This window comes from Musca domestica, unplaced genomic scaffold (assembly GCF_030504385.1).
Source record: "Musca domestica strain aabys unplaced genomic scaffold, Musca_domestica.polishedcontigs.V.1.1 308, whole genome shotgun sequence".
In the NCBI taxonomy this organism is placed as follows: Eukaryota; Metazoa; Arthropoda; class Insecta; order Diptera; family Muscidae; genus Musca; species Musca domestica.
In genome coordinates this window covers 397,811-410,467 of record NW_026712307.1, presented here as the reverse complement: position 1 = coordinate 410,467, position 12,657 = coordinate 397,811, and the positions used below count along the sequence as shown (strand labels likewise).

Genomic DNA, 12,657 nt, shown 5'->3' with positions numbered 1-12,657 from the left:
AAAATTGTTTTATCAATATACTTGTCATCATTATTTAATTTTTTATTATGGAAAAGATGTATAATTATATATGGTGTATGAGACTTTCGTACTTTTTTGTAAACAAAATGTCAAAAGTAAATAGGGTATTTCCTAGTTATGTAGATATATAGATATTTCTTTTTCTTTCTTTTTCTTATTTTTATTTCTTATTTTTGAACGACCCTAATATTTATAATTTCTCATTATTCTCAATGAAATTTTATTTTTGTAACACAAAAGTTGCCATAGTAGAATTTTCATCAAAATGTCTGTATCGACAAGCGCTTTAAAGGCATATCAGACGGAATGGGGTTTACAAACAGGGTGACATGAAAAAACGGCAACCAACTTCAGTCTGCTGTAATTTCTAAGCCACTCGTCCGACAGTTGTTAAAATTATTCCAGTGACAGCCCATTATATTGCCTATAAGTGTACAAAACATTTTGGTGAGAATTTTCCAGAAAAAAAAGTTATTCGTACAGGAATTCAAGCGTGATGGTGTGATTTCTTTATATTTGGCTGGAAAACCACAAGTGACTATCGTTAGAGCACTCCAGCATTTAAACGTGAATAAATCTTTGTGTCTCGTACCATAGATATCAGCAACAATAGCAGAAATGGTTCGAAAAGTAAAGAAGCGACTTGATCCAAACCCGCGTCGCTGTGGCGGAAAAATGGCTCGTGAGCTGAACATATCGAAATATTATATTCGGCAGATATTGAAAAATGAGTTCGGGGTAAACCCGTTGAAATTCCAAAAAGTGCAGGAACTTACACCGCAACAGAAAGAAAATAGACTAAAAAGAGCTAAAGAGTTGCTTCGCTTGGTCGAAAGTGGTGAACTGCCCAATTTATGTTTTTTTCTGCTGAGAGAAAACATTCGTTGTCCAGCAGTTTGTAAACAAACAAAATTATCGTGTTTAACAACCGATGGTCGCTCTCCGCTCGTATAAATCGACCGCGGAGGGTGTATTAAAGCCTTGGACACGCAAACATTTTGGCCGCAGTCTTTGGACATTCCAAGAGGACTCAGCATGCGCCACTCAAGAATGGTTACAAAATGAGGTTCCTCGCTTCATTTCCAGCGCACAATGGCCACCAAAATCTGCGGATACCAATCCGTTGGACTATTGTGTCTGGAGTATTTTGGAAAGCAAGGTTGGCACTAAAAATACCAAAGTGTCGATCACCTCAAGCAAGCGTTTCGCCGGGACTGGGCCAAATTACGGCAGAGCAACATTCGAGCAGCGTGTGACGGTTTCCAGGCCGTATTTTTAATTTAAATAATTTTAATTTTTTTAAACAGTCAACATCCTTAATAACTGCCTAAATTGAAGTTACCTTCATTTATGTGCAGTTAAGCAAGCTTCTCAGTAAAAAATTTATGGCTCAGCATTACATAAAAATATGATATCAAACTACCACCAGGACCTAGGAAATAGGTTCAAAAAGGCAGCCATTCTACTTTAAGTATACTAGAGTGGAATTAGTGTTCATTTTCACCACACTTGATTTTATGTGTTGTTATTTTGCCGAATGGTAGGGTAGAATCGGCCAAGACCTATTTCCTATTTTTCCCCTAATTTGATTTGCCTGCGTGGAGATTCGAGTCAATAACCTTAGATCCAACATTTTTTTTACTATGCCGCCGTTACTCATTACTTGGTATGATACAAGTAGGTCATTTTGCCTCGAAACTTAAATTGGAAAAAGTTATTGTTATTTATCTTACTGAGGATATCTAGTTGTTTTGACATACTTAAATAGAATGTTGTTGTCATTACTAAAGGTGTCATAAGTGCTAACCAAATTTTTCCTGCGTTCTTTTATTTAGACCAAACGATACAAATTTCTGTTCATTATTTCAATGTAAAGAAAACCAAAAAAAAGTGTTAGATTCGAAACCCATAATTGGAAGGTTCCGATCCACCCTAAATTTTGCACCGGTTAAGTTTTTTGTTCTATTGGCGGGAAATCTGGTTTTATGGTTGTCTGCAACGACTTAGCCTTTTCATTTCTTTATCGCAACAATTGACCACCAATGCATATCAAAAATAACTTATCACAACACCATTGAGCTATTTAGATTATATCAAATGATGTCAACTTTAAAACAAAATCGATTCATATCAACGGAATCAGAGATAGAACAAAATCCAAACAATGATGTCATCCACCTCCTCCATTCAATGCACACACTTAACTTGTTTCCTGAACAAACATTTTTGCAAAATAAAAAAAAAAAAAAAACAAAATATTAATAATATGCCGGACAATTGAATGTTGTTGATAATTCCAACAGAAATTCTCAAGTTGATAATTTTGGTTAGTGAACTACAAAAACAAACAGCAGAACAGAGTTATGGCGTACCATGAAAATTTAACATTCGTAAAAATTGGTTTGGGGAATATTTTGTCAACACAAAAAAAAAAAAATTAAAAACAAAACTGCCGTTTGTTATTTTTTTGGAAACTTGTGATGCGTGTTTAATTTTCACCACTGGCACACGCTCACTCAAAACTCTGAATGACTTCATTAAAGCCGAACAAAAATGTATTCATCAAATTCTGTTTCCATAAAAGAAACTAAGCCAACGAATGAATTTAATAAAATAACAGAAATTACAAAAAAAAAAAAAAAAAAAAAACGATTTATCTGTGGAAATTTCTAAATTCCAAATCTATTGAAAACTAAAAAAAAACTTTTGCTACTTCCGCAAAAAGAAGCAAAAACCCAAATCGCTTGACAAAGATGGAAATAAATCTTCAGATAGAGATTATTGAAACAAATTGCTAGTGGAAAGAAATTGTTCGAGAAAGTTTGGCAATCAATAAAACTTAATTCTAGAAAAGTCCGTTGAAATCGAAATTCACAAATAAGGCAAGCAAAATAGTAACCATTTGTTCTCATACAGTTGAATTTAAAACAAAATACTAGAGAACATTTCGAAAAATCAACAAAATGGATACGGTAAGTTTGTCATTCGGTTTGTAACAACTCGAAATAAACATTTTAGACCCCACAAAGTATATACATTCTTGATCAGCATAAAATTCTATGTCGATTTAGCGATGTCCGTCCGTCTATCCGTCTGCCCGTCTGTGGAAATCACTCTAGCTTCCGAACGATATAAAGTAGTATGATCAAATTTTACTCAAAAGTATATTATATCTGCAGGACTTTTGGTATGAAAATGGGCCATGTAGGTCCACGTTTGGGTGTAGCCCCCATATAACGGTACCTCCCGATATTCGGTATTTTCATGATTTTAGCCACATCATTCGCCGGAATTGTTTCAAATTTGGTATTTAAGTTCGTAATGGATACTACAGCCTACGACAGAAGATTGTCCGTGCAGGTCCACGTCTTCATATAGCCCCCATATGACGGTTCCTCCCGATATTCGGTATTTTGATGATTTTGGCGACATTATTCACCGGAATTGTTTCAAATTTGATATTTGAAGTTCCAAAGGGATACTACAGCCTACGACAAGAAATTGTCTGTGCAGGTCCACGCCTCCCTATATTTGGTATTTTGATGATTTAAGCGATATTATTTATCGGAATTGCTTCAAATTTGATATTTGAAGCCTACAGCCTACGACAGAAAATTGTCTGTGCAGGTCCACGTCTTCATATAGCCCCCATATAACGGAACCACCCGGTATTCGGTATTTTGATGGTTTTTAACGACATTATTCACCGGAATTATTTCAAATATGGTATTTGGTGTTCGTAATGGATACTACAGTCTAGGACAGAAAATTGTCTGAGCAGGTCCACGTCTTCGTATAGACCCCTACAACGGTACCTCCCGATATTCGGTATTTTGATGATTGGTGACATTATTTAACGATATTGTTTCGTATTTTAAGTTCGTAATGGATACTACAGCCTAAGACAGAAAATTGTCTGTGCAGGTCCACGTCTTCGTATAGCCCCATATAAAGGTACCTCCCGATATTCGGCATTTTGATGATTTTAGCTGCATTATTCACCGATTTTTTTAAGTTTCGCATTTGAATATTGTAATGGCTTATGACAAAAGTTAGCTATGCAGGTCCATGTCCTCTTATAGACCCTAACATAACAGCTACATTCGGTATTTTTAAGATTTTAACAGAATTTTATTGTTTTTAAGAATTTCCAAATTCGTTTCAAATGGTGGAGTTTATTCAAAGTTTGGCCCTGCCGAACTTACAGCTTTTTTACTTGTTTAGCACCCAAACTGCACAATTTGTTCAGTTTGACAAAATCTTTTAATCAAAACTTCACACATCGTACTAAATTTTCGGACTTTCAAGGTTTTAAATATCATTCAAGTTTTCCCTTTTTCGGAAAGAATAATAGGGAAAAATTTACCTTTTATACCAAAAAGTAGTCAAAATCTTTCATTTTGAAGTTTACCGAGGAAGATATTGGCAAAACCATTGCGCAAAACTATTTCAACTTCTTCCAAACCACCGCCAATCTCAAACACAGATACCATTAGTAATCTAAATATATAATTTCAGAATTATATCCCCATCCCTTCACCCAATACCGTATATAGTACCATTCAGTACTTTTCGTACAATTATGGTACACACTTCCGACAGCACCGCCAGGCTGCACATGAAAAGCGACCCTAATAAGAATTTCAGATTTCAAGCACTATCACTGTTCACCCAATAGCAAATTGTACGAAAAATAGTACACTTTTAGTACACATTTTTAAAACCAGATCTTTACTCAAAAAAAAAAAAAAAAAAAAAAAAAAAAAACTGGAACCCACATTTTAAATTACAAAATTCTTCCGTTCACCCAAACGATATTGGCCAAATTTAGTACTATTTAGTACAGTTCTTACACATGTGTAATAAACTTTCCAAAACCACCTCCTTACATCAACTCCGCTTCCAAAAATTGATTTTCATATCAAATTTTAAGATTTTACCACTATCCGTTCACATAATTCTAAATGGTACCAAATGTAGTGCATTTTAGTGCATTTTGTACAGATTTCAGATTTCCATCTCTCTACTCCTTCCCCAAATACCAAAATTAATACAATTTATTTTTGTACTTTTGTTTCCACATTTTTGTACTTTGTTTCCAAATAACCCAAAAGCAGACCAGTAGTGTACTAAACAGCACTAAATTTCGTACTATTTGACATTTTGTGAACGGATACAGCTAATTTCTTGACATTTGGTATAAAAATTATGTGTTTATAACAACTGTACTAAAAGGTACTAAATTCGGTGCAATTTGGTTCTGGAAATTTAAAATATTGGCATTGGGGTCTCTGCTGGTGGGTTGGGTTAAAATAAAGAGTTGGTTTTGGGAAAGCGTTAAACAAGCATAGGAAAGGTACTACATTTGGTATTGCGTGAACGGAGACAGCTTAAAATCTGATACAAACAATGATGTTTACCTTAATATGGGAGCATTTTTAACACTTAGACCAAAATTTCATACGTTTTAGAGGAGTTGTATTCATTAATGTTCCAACGGGTTTTCCATATTCGACGGACCCATCTGGCAACGCCATAACTTTTGATAGAGATGTCACATCGCTTAATGACATACCGCGTTTGAAGCGTCAGTCCAAGCAGATTTTACCATGAACCAATACACGCCACGCGAAATAGTTGAAATTTACATTCAACAGAAGAGGTCAATTGTGAAAAAAATGTGAGAAGTGCGCCTTCTAAGAACAACATTAAGCGTTTATACGAAAAATTTTCGACTGGTAAGGCTCTTTCTAATCCGAAGAGGCCATATAAAAGTCGACCAAGGCGATCGACCGAGAATATCGCTGCCGTACGAGCCAGTGTTGAGAGGTCCCCAAGAACATCCCAAAAACGCCGTTCTCAGCAGTTGGGCATGGCCCGGTCCACTTTACAACGGATTATTCGCATTGATTTGCATTTGTTCCCGTACAAAATTCAATTGACGCAATTGCCTGCGGACAAGCCTCGTCGATTGGAATTGGCCCAAAGGTCCTGTATATGAAATAGTCCACTTTGGCCGAAAATATGATAAACACATCTAAAACACCAATAATAATCGCTCATGTCAAAATTCCCTAAAACCACTCCCATTGGAAAATAGTTAAAACTTTAAAATACCGAACATTTTAGGGGAGGAAAGATTATATCATCTGAAAACATAAACTGAACGAAAATACGAACTATAAGCTACTAAATGGCACTAATTTTGGTATTTAGGGAAGGGAATGAGTTGGAAGTTGGAAAATTTGGTATTAGGTATTGTATTCTCCCATTCTCAGCCCTAACAGTTATCGTAATGTCAAATTTCGCCCAAATAAATATTTCGTTTTTGTCAACATTTTTTGTTTTGGCCCTTGAAAAACAGCTGTCAATTTTGGTAATAATCCCACTTGAAATGATGTTCATACATATGTCATTAAACAAAAAATATTCAAAACCACATTTGAATGTTTCAACTGATGCACTTTACACGGATTAGTCGAACGCAACGCCCTCATGCAATAGACATAACAACTTGATTTTTACAATGGATTAAATAATTGTCAACTTACATAACATCATTAGCAAAAACACCACCATCGCCACGCCACCACTATTCGCTAATCTCCAAAGCAGAATCATTCAATTACCCATACATACCGCCGCAACCTCACTTCAATGCAGCTGTAGCTGCTATGCACTCTTGCAATAGTGTGACAACTTGCGCTTATTTCACGCTACGACACACACACTGACTGCATTGAAATCTCATTAAAATGTTAATAACTTCCTAATTTGTTATCGAGTTAAGAGATCTTAATTGCATTTTACTTCGAGTCGAAGAAAAATCTCAACTTTTGGCCATAACAATCCAATACAACTTTTCTACTTTTCGTTTGTCTTTGGACTTTTTTTCTTGCTTTATCCTCAGCGTGTGAGAGATAGAGATTTGGTATGGCTTTGTTTGTCTTGAAGCTTCTGTGTCTTGGTTACAAGTGAGTGTGGCAGAAAAACAAAAAAAAAAAAAAAAAAAAAAAAAACTCACTGAGAGCCAATGTTTCCCCAATGTACAAATATGGCCAAGATTAATTGTTTAAGTTGTGCAAAAGTTTTCTCTCATAACCCCCAAAGGAATACAAAGGCACGCACACACACACACTCTCAATGTGTGTTAGTTGCAAATTGTGAATACCAAACAAACGACCAACTAAATCCTTTTGAGATACAAAATTTATAATGCAATGCAATTTGTCTAATAAAATATTTAGTTTTTTCCGGAAATTGTTAGAATATAGAATAATTACATTAATGGAATTAAATTTAGTTTTTATTCCGCAAATCGTAAAAGTCAGAGCATACTTTAATCAGATTAACTTTTAAAAAAAATTCTCAGAATAGAGCAGCATACTATTTCACCAAGTCATAAAAACAATTGCTGGGAGTATAAGTCCGGAAAATATGAGTAAGAATTCAATATATCGATAATTTAATGGAATAGATATTATGCCTAGGTATAGTAATTTGACATTTCGAGCTCGGTGTTCGCAGAAAACTTTCAATGTTAGTCTACTTTTTTGGCATAGCCCCCTTTTACTAATACCTCCTAATTTTGAGTCCTTAAAAATATCAATGTTAGTCCACGTTTTGGTACAGACCTTGTTTAAAAAGAATCCCTAATTTTATTTGGGTTTTGGTCATATTTTTCAATTGACTCCCCTAAAAAGTTAAACTTGGGTGTACCTTTATATGGAATTATTCCGAAATGTACACTCATATAAAATACCTTCCGTCGGAAGGTTTTCTAACTACGAAAACGTGGATCAACATTGATATTTCTCTCTAGTAGCGTTTCTACATAAAAAGGATTCAAAATATATAAATTTGGGGAAATTATATCAAAAAAACGTAAAAAAAACTAGAAGTCGGGGTTTACCCTTTCGCATGGACTATAGGAAAAGTGGGCCGATATGGTCAGTTTTTTAAACCAATGATTCTTGATAATTTCTCTATAATTTCCTTTGTTGCGAAATATATTTCAAAATATTGGGTCCCATTTGTATATGGTCAAGGCTATACAGGGTGAGATGAAAAAACTGCAGCCAACTTCAGACCGCTGTCATTCTAAGCCACTAGTCCCACAGCTATTAAAATTATTCCAGTGGTAGCTCATTATATTGTTTTGCAAGCGTAAAAAAGCATTTTGGTGAGAATTTTCCAGAAAAAAAGTTATTTGTGATGGCATTCAAGCGCGATAGTGTGATTTCTTTATATTTGGCTGGAAAACTACAAGTGGCTATCGTTAGAGTACTCCAACAATTTAATGTGAATAAATCTACTGGTAGCATGGCCCGACGTCAAGGAAGTGGACGGAAGAAAACAGCAACAGCAGCAGAAATGGTTCAAAAGCAAAGAAGCGACTTGATCGAAACCCGCGTCGCAGTGGCCGAAAAATGACTCGTGAGCTGAACATATCGCAATATTCCATTCGGCAAACATTGAAAAATAAGCCCGGGGTAAAGCCATTGAATTTTAAAAAAAAGTACAAGAACTTACACCCCAACAAAAAGAAAATAGACTCAAAAGAGCTAAAGAGTTGCTTCGCTTGGTCGAAAGTGGTGAACTGCCGGATTTGCTTTTCTCCGATGAGAAAACATTTGTTGTCCAGCAGTTTGTAAACAAGCAAAATGATCGTGTTTACTTGCCAAAGAGGTCAGCTGAAAATGTGCACCTTCAGTTGGCCACCAGAACTCAAGCGCCGGCCATGGTGATGGTGGGTACCGCCATAACAGCGGATGGTCGCTCTCCGCTCGTATTAATCGACCGTGGCATCAGAATAAATGCCGAATATTACCGCAAACATATTCTGAGGGGTGTATTAAAGCCTTGGGCACGCAAACATTTTGGCCGCAGACCTTTGACATTCCAACAGGACTCACCACCATTGTACTCCGCACGCGCCACCCAACAATGGTTACAAAATGATGTCCTTCGCTTCATTTCCAGCGCACAATGGCTACCAAAATCTCCGGATACCAATCCGTTGGACTATTGTGTCTGGAGTATTTTCGAAATTAAGGTTGTCGATCATCTCAAACAAGCGTTTCGACGGGAATGAGCCAAAATACAGCAAAGCAACATTCGGGCAGCGTGTGACGGTTTCATTGGCCGTTTAAGGCCATAATTCGTGCCAAAGGTGACCAGTTCGAACAAATCTAAACTTATTCTAAAATTTAATGCTATTGCCGATATTTTTTGCTTTCATGCAAAATAATTTAAAAAAAAATGTAAAAACTATGACGTTTGACTTTGTTGCAGTTTTTTTATCTCACCTTGTAAAGTAAAGGTAAGTAACAAATATAGTCCAAACCTGGTTTAACGCAATATTTATATCATATTTATTAAGGTCCGATACGAAATGGACAATATTGGCCCATTCCTTAGGGCCCTACTCCATAGAAGGTCAACAATTTGAATAATCATAACACAAGTCATATTTCAATAATCGAACATTGGCTGAGGGTATACATCTGCCGGCAAATCCGATTGATACTTTTTGACTTGCTACTATATATTTTATAATTTTTTTAATTATTGTTTTTTTTACCGATTTTTATGTTAGCTTATAGTTTGAATTCCGTTTTGTGAAAAATTTTGTATATTGTTAAATGGCTTAATTTCCTTCCAGATTACTCTCTATCCCGCTCTTTTTTAACCCTTTCTAGAGCAGAGAAAAATTCTCATGGTTTGTGTTTTTGCTATAAAAATTTAAATGTATCTTCTCGAACACCTGGTCCCATATATAATACCTTCGATTTGCTACTTAAAACAGAACCAGATAGCTATTCACTTTTATTATAAAAATCTCGACCGATTCTGGAGTTAAATTCTCGCATTCGATAAATTTCGATGAAAATGCATTCATCAAATGCATTCCCAGATCTTAAACTTAGTCATGTGCCATAAATAGCAGGAACCTCTTTTTAAATCTGTTCTTACAACGCGCATGTATCACCAGTATATTTTCTTATAAATGCCTTCAAACTTTTCTCAAAAAAGAAATATTTTCTTTTTGAGTCAGTTGGTAGGGTTGTAGGGCAAAATATATAATTTGCAACGGGGATTTTTTTGTAAATGACCCACTCAATAGCTATTTCCAATAAATATCTCATGATTTCAATGTGTATTTCAAAATTACCTCATATGCAGCAACATCCTCTTTGCCATAAATTGGCACTGGTGATGAGTTACGTGGTGCAAACATTTCACAATGGAAAAACTATTTGGAATTTTCACAATTTGATATTTTTCTCGCACAGAAGAAGAAGCACAAATGAAAATGCGGAATAGACAGATAATTGCACACAGACACACACCAGACACTGATTATTACAACCGCACTTCGTATTCTACAGGTTGCATGACTTTGCAAAGAACAAGGCGGACGATGATACGAAATGGGAATGTAACCGGAAGTTAAGGAAGTGAATGAGTCTTGACAGACATACAAATTACTTTTTGGGGGGTGTTGGTTTTTCTTATTTCTTTTGTTGTAATTTTCTGTTTTATTTATTTTTAAATATGTAATTATATAATTAATTGTAATTATAATTATTATTTTTATTAATTGTATTATTCATTTGTCATGAGTCGTAGTTGTTGTTGGCGTTGTTGTGTTATTAAAATGAATGGCACTTTTTGTTTGTAGAAGAATTCATATCTCTTTCGCACACAAGGTACACCACTTGAGGGGTCTGGAGGTTGCTGATCTTGAATTGAGAATAAACAATAACGCCTTCTATGAGTTCGCGCAAAAAAAACATGACATGCGTCACGCCAGCAATTTGTAGTTCGAGAATTGTTGTAGTATATGTCAAACACGATATTGAATAGAACGTAATGATGGTTTTTTTCCAGAGTAATATTTCCTGAGTTTACACTTTCTTGCGATACAAATTTCAATGTAAAATATATTTTGAGATTTTGAAAATTCTTAAAAAAAAAATAAAAATATTTTTTTTTGCATAAAAAATGTTATTGTTTTGTTTGATTAACTGTTTAACTTTATGCCAAGGTCATTAGCAGTATTTTTTGCTTCTTTTTGCTTGTCTCTCGTTTCAGATTACCACGAAGCGGTGAGTGTGGTGGCATAAACGTTTTTGTGTTTTTTTTTTTTTGTTTCAGAGCTCTGTCTTGGTCGTGTAGTAGAATTGAGTCAAGATTCCGACAAATAAGTTTTTTGTACAACACCGTTAGTGTTGCTATTTTTTCAGGCAATTTTTTTGCTTCTCTTTTTTATTTTTTTCTAGTTTTCTAATTTCGTAATGGTTATTTTTAAATTGTTAATAACTTGTTGTTGTTATTGCCGCTGCTGCTTGTGTTGTTGTTGCTGCTGCTGTTTTTGTCCTCGTGGTATTGTAAACTTTCTTTTGTGGTTTTCTGATCGGTAGGCGTTGGTTTGGCACTTGTTTTTTTTCTATAAATTCGAAACCCTCTCTCATAGATTCTCTTGATTAAAAACAATTTTCGTTAAAATAATTCGTTTGGCTCGATTCGATATATTCTTTTGTTAACTTAAAACTTTTATTTCTATATATATAAATTTAATATTACATGATTTTTTTGTGGAATTTTGCTGCTTTTTATTTTTTTTCTAATTTTCCATTGAATATTTTTTTCTTTCTAAATATTATGTTTTCGTTGGGTTGTTTTGTTGCTTAGATCCGCTAATTATAATAATATTTTTAACCCCGTTGTCGTTGCTGTATTTGTTGTTGTTGTTTTTGTTGTTATTATTGTAATTATTAATGTCTCGCATCTTAAAGATACGTTTATTAACACGGCTCAAATCAAACTGATTGTCTTAACATTCTCCGTATGTTAAATGCTTAAGCTGAGGGAGCAAACCAAAAAAAAAAAACGTCAACAACAACAACGACAACAGAAACAGAAATAACAACAGACCCAGTCACACAAAACCACCAGAGACACCAGCAACAAGAACAACAACACCAAGAAAGCCAACAGCGAGAATAAATTCCAGCCAACAAACTCACGCTCTAACACTAAAACCCCAACCAACCGCTGTTACAGCAGCAGCGGTAACAACAACAAATCAAGTGTTAAACCACATTACCTACAGTGGCTCAAAGCGGGAGAGACACTATGCTCAGATTTCAAATGAAAGACAAGCTATGAAGGGCATAATATATTCGATCGGTCAGAAATTCGCCTGCTCTCCACAATGAGAGTATGGAAACCGATATCAATTTAAATAATCTATATCTCAAAGTACGCCTATGTATTGGGCCAGTAGTTCTTGTGAATTTTCTTACGTTGGTCAATGAGACGTCAATTTGAAATTGAAATTATCTTATATTATTTTCGGCAAAATTTTGGAATCAACTAAAAATCTTTGGTGGAGTCGAACATTTTTCCGAAACATGAGACGAGTAGTTTTAAGAGTAGGAAGTGTATACATAACATGAAAGTGCCCGCTGCTTCGTGAGCAAAGCGAACGTCCACCTTAAAATTTTTGATTCTCAATTGCACAAATTGTTCAGTTTGACAAAAATTTTTAATCTAAACTTTACTACATTTTCAGACTTTTATGCTTTCTTACATTATTCGGAAATAATAATTGGAAAATGTTTACCTTCT

The 12,657-nt window shown here is 34.9% G+C and overlaps 1 pseudogene; it reads right to left on the bottom strand.

Annotated features, from left to right (window-relative positions):
- LOC131803547 (mitogen-activated protein kinase-binding protein 1-like) overlaps positions 1-12,061 on the bottom strand; it is an 83,439-nt pseudogene extending 71,378 nt beyond the window's left edge.
- Positions 12,062-12,657: the final 596 nt, after the last annotated feature.